Below are 7500 nucleotides of genomic sequence, written 5' to 3' on the forward strand. Positions count from 1 at the left end.
GGAGTGCCACCTCTGACCTTTGACCTCGAAGGTTGGCCAGTGAAGTTGGAGTGCCACCTCTGACCTCTGAGGATGGCCAGTGAAGTTGGAGTGCCACCTCTGACCTCTGAGGATGGCCAGTGAAGTTGGAGTGCTACCTTTGACCTCGAAGGATGGCCAGTGAAATTGGAGTGCCACCTCTGACCTTTGACCTCGAAAGATGGCCAGTGAAACTGGAGTGCCACCTTTGACCTTGACCTCGAAGGATGGCCAGTGAAGTTGGAGTGCCACCTCTGACCCATGACCTCGAAGGATGGCCAGTGAAGTTGGAGTGCCACCTTTGACCCTTGACCTCGAAGGTTGGCCAGTGAAATTGGAGTGCCACCTTTGACCTCGAAAGATGGCCAGTGAAATTGGAGTGCCACCTTTGACCTTTGACCTCGAAGGATGGCCAGTGAAATTGGAGTGCCACCTTTGACCTCTGACCTCGAAGAATGGCCAGTGAAATTAGAGTGCCACCTCTGACTTCGAAGGATGGCCAGTGAAATTGGAGTGCCACCTCTGACCTCGAAGGATGGCCAGTGAAATTGGAGTGCCACCTCTGACCTCGAAGGATGGCCAGTGAAATTGGAGTGCCACCTCTGACCTCGAAGGATGGCCAGTGAAATTGGAGTGCCACCTCTGACCTCGAAGGATGGCCAGTGAGATTGGAGTGCCATCTTTGACCTCGAAGGATGGCTAGTGAAATTGGAGTGCCACCTTTGACCTTTGACCTCGAAGGTTGGCCAGTGAAATTGGAGTGCCACCTCTGACCCTTGACCTCGAAGGATGGCCAGTGAAGTTGGAGTACCACCTCTGACCCTTGACCTCGAAGGATGGCCAATGAAATTGGAGTGCCACCTCTGACCTCGAAGGATGGCCAATGAAATTGGAGTGCCACCTCTGACCTCGAAGGATGGCCAATGAGAGGATATTTGATAGGATGTCCTCAGCCTGCCTCTGGAACCGCTGGAACCGAAGAAGAAATGGAGGAAGGTCAATAGGAGACAACGGTAGGTCATGAGAGGTCAACTGGCATAGTTTTAAGAGCTTAAGGTGTTATGACAAGAAAATAGGAAGTGTCATGAAAGGGTTAGAAGGAGAGGATGTGTCATACGTCGTGGCCTCAAGAGGTAGAACTCTCAGGTGCCGTGGCTGGAAGGAGAGAAAGTGTCATGTGTCATAGCTACAAGGAGAGGAAGTGTCAGGTGTCATGATAACAGGGTCAGGTGTTTCAGGTATCATAGCTACAAGAAGAGGAAGTGTCATGTGTCATGGCTACAAGGAGAGGAAGGGTCATGTGTCATGGCTACAAGGAGAGGAAGTGTCAGGTGTCATGAGAACAAGGCCAGGTGTCTCAGGTGTCGTAGCTACAAGAAGAGGTGGCATGACAACATTGGCAGTGCGCCAGATATCATTCCTGCAATACCTGTAAATGTCAAGCGTAATATCTACAAGAACATTGTGTGCCAGGTGTCATAGCTGCAAGGATTAGAAGTGTCAGATATCATGTTTACAAAGACAGTAAGTGTCAAGTGTCATGGCTAAGATAATAGTAAGCGTCAGGTGTCATAACTACAAGGGTAGGTCGCCTCAGTTCCCTTAGCTACTAAGAGAGGAAGTGTCAGGTGTCATGGCTGAAAGAAACGTGTCAGGTGTCATGGCTGAAAGAAACGTATCAGGTGTCATGGCTAAAAGAAGAGAAAGTGTCATGTGTCATGGCTAAAAGAAGAGAAAGTGTCAACTGTCATAGCTGAAAGAAAAATAAGTGTCAAGTGTCATAGCTGAAAGAAAAGTGTCAAGTGTCATAGCTAAGTGTCAACTGTCATAGCTAAAAGAAAAGTGTCAACTGTCATAGCTGAAAGAAAAGTAAGTGTCAAGCGTCATGGCTGAAAGAAAAGTAAGCGTCAGCTGTCATAGCTGAAAGAAACGTGTCAAGTGTCATAGCTGAAGGAAAAGTAAGTGTCAAGTGGCATAGCTGAAAGAAAAATTTGTGTCAAGTGGCATAGCTAAAAGAAAAGTAAGTGTCAACTGTCATAGTTGAAAGAAAAGTAAGTGTCAAGTGTCATAGCTGAAAGAAAAGTAAGAGTCAAGTGCCATAGCTAAAGTAAACTTAAGTGCCAAGCCCCACAGCTGAAAGAAAAGTAAGTGCCAGGTGTCATAGCTGAAAGAATAGTGCCAAACCCCACAGCTGAAAGAAAAATAAATGCCAAATCCCACAGCTGAAAGGAAAGGCAAGTGCCAAACACCACAGCTGAAAGAAAAGTAAGTGCCAAGCCCCATAGCTGAAAGAAAAGCAAGTGCCAAGCCCCATAGCTGAAAGAAAAGCAAGTGCCAAACCCCATAGCTGAAAGAAAAGCGTGCCAAACCCCATAGCTGAGAGAAAAGCAAGTGCCAAACCCCATAGCTGAAAGAAAAGTAAGTGCCATGCCCCACATCTGAAAGAAAAGCAAGTGCCAAACCCCGCAGCTGAAAGAAAAGTAAGTGTCAAGCCCCATAGCTGAAAGAAAAGCAAGTGCCAAACCCCACAGTTGAAAGAAAAGCAAGTGCCAAACCCCGCAGCTGAAAGAAAAGTAAGTGCCAAGCCCCATAGCTGAAAGAAAAGTAATTGCCAATCCCAATAGCTGAAAGATAAGTAAGTGCCAAGCCCCATAGCTGAAAGAAAAATAAGTGCCAAGCCCCATAGCTGAAAGAAAAGTAAGTGCCAAACCCCGTAGCTGAAAGAAAAGCAAGTGCCAAACCCCATAGCTGAAAGAAAAGCAAGTGCCAAACCCCATAGCTGAAAGAAAAGCAAGTGCCAAACCCCATAGCTGAAAGAAAAGCAAGTGCCAAACCCCATAGCTGAAAGAAAAATAAGTGCCAAACCCCGCAGCTGAAAGAAAAGTAAGTGTCAAGCCCCATAGCTGAAAGAAAAGCAAGTGCCAAGCCCCACAGCTGAAAGAAAAATAAGTGCCAAGCCCCACAGCTGAAAGAAAAGCAAGTGCCAAACCCCACAGCTGAAAGAAAAGCAAGTGCCAAACCCCACAGCTGAAAGAAAAGCAAGTGCCAAACCCCACAGCTGAAAGAAAAGCAAGTGCCAAACCCCGCAGCTGAAAGAAAAGCAAGTGCCAAACCCCACAGCTGAAAGAAAAGCAAGTGCCAAACCCCACAGCTGAAAGAAAAGCAAGTGCCAAACCCCACAGCTGAAAGAAAAGCAAGTGCCAAACCCCACAGCTGAAAGAAAAGCAAGTGCCAAGCCCCACAGCTGAAAGAAAAATAAGTGCCAAGCCCCATAGCTGAAAGAAAAGTAAGTGCCAAACCCCTTAGCTGAAAGAAAAATAAGTGCCAAACCCCGTAGCTGAAAGAAAAGTAAGTGCCAAACCCCTTAGCTGAAAGAAAAATAAGTGCCAAACCCCGTAGCCGAAAGAAAAACAAATGCCAAACCCCATAGCTGAAAGAAAAGTAAGTGCCAAACCCCTTAGCTGAAAGAAAAAAAAGTGCCAAAACCCATAGCTGAAAGAAAAGTAAGTGCCAAACCCCGTAGCCGAAAGAAAAACAAATGCCAAACCCCTTAGCTGAAAGAAAAGTAAGTGCCAAACCCCTTAGCTGAAAGAAAAATAAGTGCCAAACCCCGTAGCCGAAAGAAAAACAAATGCCAAACCCCATAGCTGAAAGAAAAGCAAGTGCCAAACCCCATAGCTGAAAGAAAAGTAAGTGCCAAACCCCTTAGCTGAAAGAAAAGTAAGTGCCAAACCCCATAGCCGAAAGAAAAACAAATGCCAAACCCCATAGCTGAAAGAAAAATAAGTGCCAAACCCCATAGCTGAAAGAAAAGTAAGTGCCAAACCCCTTAGCTGAAAGAAAAATAAGTGCCAAACCCCGTAGCTGAAAGAAAAATAAGTGCCAAACCCCATAGCTGAAAGAAAAATAAGTGCCAAACCCCATAGCTGAAAGAAAAGTAAGTGCCAAGCCCTGTAGCTGAAAGAAAAATAAGTGCCAAACCCCATAGCTGAAAGAAAAATAAGTGCCAAGCCCCACAGCTGAAAAAAAGCAAGTGCCAAACCACACAGCTGAAAGAAAAGTAAGTGCCAAGCCCCACAGCTGAAAGAAAAGCAAGTGCCAAGCCCCATACCTGAAAGAAAAGTAATTGCCAAGCCCCATAGCTGAAAGAAAAGCAAGTGCCAAGCCCCATAGCTGAAAGAAAAGCAAGTGCCAAGCCCCACAGCTGAAAGAAAAGCAAGTGCCAAGCCCCATAGCTGAAAGAAAAGCAAGTGCCAAGCCCCATAGCTGAAAGAAAAGCAAGTGCCAAGCCCCATAGCTGAAAGAAAAGCAAGTGCCAAGCCCCACAGCTGAAAGAAAAGCAAGTGCCAAGCCCCATAGCTGAAAGAAAAGCAAGTGCCAAGCCCTACAGCTGAAAGAAAAGCAAGTGCCAAGCCCCACAGCTGAAAGAAAAGCAAGTGCCAAGCCCCATAGCTGAAAGAAAAGCAAGTGCCAAGCCCCACAGCTGAAAGAAAAGTAAGTGCCAAGCCCCACAGCTGAAAGAAAAGTAAGTGCCAAGCCCCACAGCTGAAAGAAAAGCAAGTGCCAAGCCCCACAGCTGAAAGAAAAGCAAGTGCCAAGCCCCATAGCTGAAAGAAAAGCAAGTGCCAAGCCCCATAGCTGAAAGAAAAGCAAGTGCCAAGCCCCACAGCTGAAAGAAACGCAAGTGCCAAGCCCCATAGCGGAAAGAAAAGCAAGTGCCAAGTCCCATAGCTGAAAGAAATGTAAGTGCCAAGTCCCACACCTGAAAGAAAAGCAAGTGCCAAGCCCAATAGCTGAAAGAAAAGTAAGTGCCAAGCCCCACAGCTGAAAGAAAAGCAAGTGCCAAACCCCACACCTGAAAGAAAAATAAGTGCCAAGCCCCATACCTGAAAGAAAAGTAATTGCCAAGCCCCATAGCTGAAAGAAAAGCAAGTGCCAAGCCCCATAGCTGAAAGAAAAGCAAGTGCCAAGCCCCACAGCTGAAAGAAAAGCAAGTGCCAAACCCCGAAGCTGAAAGAAAAGCAAGTGCCAAACCCCATACCTGAAAGAAAAATAAGTGCCAAGCCCCACAGCTGAAAGAAAAGTAAGTGCCAAGCCCCATACCTGAAAGAAAAATAAGTGCCAAACCCCGAAGCTGAAAGAAAAGCAAGTGCCAAACCCCACAGCTGAAAGAAAAGCAAGTGCCAAACCCCGCAGCTGAAAGAAAAATAAGTGCCAAGCCCCACAGCTGAAAGAAAAGCAAGTGTCAGGTGTCATATCTGAAAGAATAGTGCCAAGTGCCATAGCTGAAAGAAAAGCAAGTGCCAAACCCCACAGCTGAAAGAAAAGCAAGTGCCAAGCCCCACAGCTGAAAGAAAAGCAAGTGCCAAGCCCCATAGCTGAAAGAAAAGCAAGTGCCAAACCCCATAGCTGAAAGAAAAGCAAGTGCCAAACCCCATAGCTGAAAGAAAAGCAAGTGCCAAACCCCATAGCTGAAAGAAAAGCAAGTGCCAAACCCCATAGCTGAAAGAAAAGCAAGTGCCAAACCCCATAGCTGAAAGAAAAATAAGTGCCAAACCCCATAGCTGAAAGAAAAGTAAGTGTCAGGTGTCATATCTGAAAGAATAGTGCCAAGTGCCATAGCTGAAAGAAAAATAAATGTCAAACCTCATAGCTGAAAGAAAAGTAAGTGCCAAGCCCCACAGCTGAAAGAAAAGCAAGTGCCTAGCCCCACAGCTGAAAGAAAAGTAAGTGCCTAGCCCCACAGCTGAAAGAAAAGTAAGTGCCAAGCCCCACACCTGAAAGAAAAGCAAGTGCCTAGCCCCACAGCTGAAAGAAAAGCAAGTGCCAAGCCCCACATCTGAAAGAAAAGTAAGTGCCTAGCCCCATACCTGAAAGAAAAATAAGTGCCAAACCCCACAGCTGAAAGAAAAGTAAGTGTCAGGTGTCATATCTGAAAGAATAGTGCCAAGCCCCACAGCTGAAAGAATAGTGCCAAGTGCCAAACCCCGTAGCTGAAAGAAAAGCAAGTGCCAAGCCCCACAGCTGAAAGAAAAGCAAGTGTCAGGTGTCACACGCCCCTAATCCCTCGCGTCAGCATAATACAGCCGTCAGCAGGGCGCCCTTCTCCCGTCGATCAGAGAAAGGCCAGTGCCGTTTCCCCTTCGCTGTTATTGCCCTCTCTGTCTGTCTGTGTGTCTGTTCGACGTCTAATAAAGAAGGGGTTTACATTCTAAATCATCCCTTCTCTCTCTCTGTCTGTCTATCTGTCTATCTGTCTATCTATCTATCTATCTCAAGCTCTCTGTCTGTCTGTCTCTCTCTATCTGTCTATCTGTCTGTCTGTCTATCTGTCTATCTATTTATCTCAAGCTCTCTGTCTGTCTGTCTCTCTCTCTTTCTCTGTCTCTATCTCTCTCTATATATATCTGTCTATCTGTTTGTCTGTCTATCTATCTGTCTATCTCTTTATCTATCTATCTCATGCTCTCTGTCTCTCTCTCTCTTTCTTTCTCTGTCTTTATCTCTCTCTCTTTCTCTGTCTGTCTGTCTGTCTGTCTGTCTCTCTCTCTCTCTTTCTTTCTTTCTCTCTCTCTCTTTCTGTCTGTCTGTCTGTCTGTCTGTCTCTCTTTCTCTCTCTCTCTCTCTCTCTCTCTCTCTCTCTCTCTCTTTCTCTCTCTCTCCTTATTCCTTTCTCCTCTATCTGTCTTCATTATCTATTTTCGTGTATATCATTTTGTTCTTCCTCCTCATTTACTCTTTTATCAAATTTTCCTTTTCATTCACCTCTTCATTTTCTCTTCGCTTCTTCGTCCCTTCTCCTCTTTCACCATTCTTTATCCTACTCCTTCACTCTCTCTTCTCCCCCTGCTTCTTCTAGCCCTCTTCACCTCCCTTTTTCACTCTACCTCTCTCTATTCCCTCCTTCCTCCATCTCTCTTCGTCTTTTCCTCTTCCCCTCTTCACCTCCTCCCTCCTCCGCTTCTCTTCCTCCCAGGCCATTACTTCCTCATCGCTCCCTCTCCCTCTTCCACCTTTTCCTCTTCCATTCTTCACCTCTTCACCTCCTCTCTCTCTTTACCTCCTTTTCTACCTCCTCTTCACCTCCTCTTCACCCCCTCCTACACCTCTCTTCACCCCCTCCTCCACCTCTCTTCATCTCCCTCCTCCTCCTCCCCCTTCACCTCATCTTTACCCCCCTCCACCACCTCTCCCTCTCCCTCTTCCACCTTTCCTTCTCCCCCCTTCCCCCCTCTTCCCCTACTCTTCACCCCTTCCTCCACCTCTCTCCACCTCCCCCCTCCCACTCCTCCACCTTTCACTCCCTCCTCTATCTCTCTTCCCCTCCCCCACTTCACTCCCTCTTCACCCCCTCCTCCACCTCTCTTCACCCCACTCCATCCTCCTCCCCTCTTCACTCCCTCCTCTATCTCCCTTCATCCCACCGTCACTTCCTCATCATTCCCTCTCTCTTTCTCACCTTAAAACTCTTCTCTGTCTCTT

The sequence above is a fragment of the Penaeus vannamei genome, chromosome 32 (assembly GCF_042767895.1).
Source record: "Penaeus vannamei isolate JL-2024 chromosome 32, ASM4276789v1, whole genome shotgun sequence".
In the NCBI taxonomy this organism is placed as follows: Eukaryota; Metazoa; Arthropoda; class Malacostraca; order Decapoda; family Penaeidae; genus Penaeus; species Penaeus vannamei.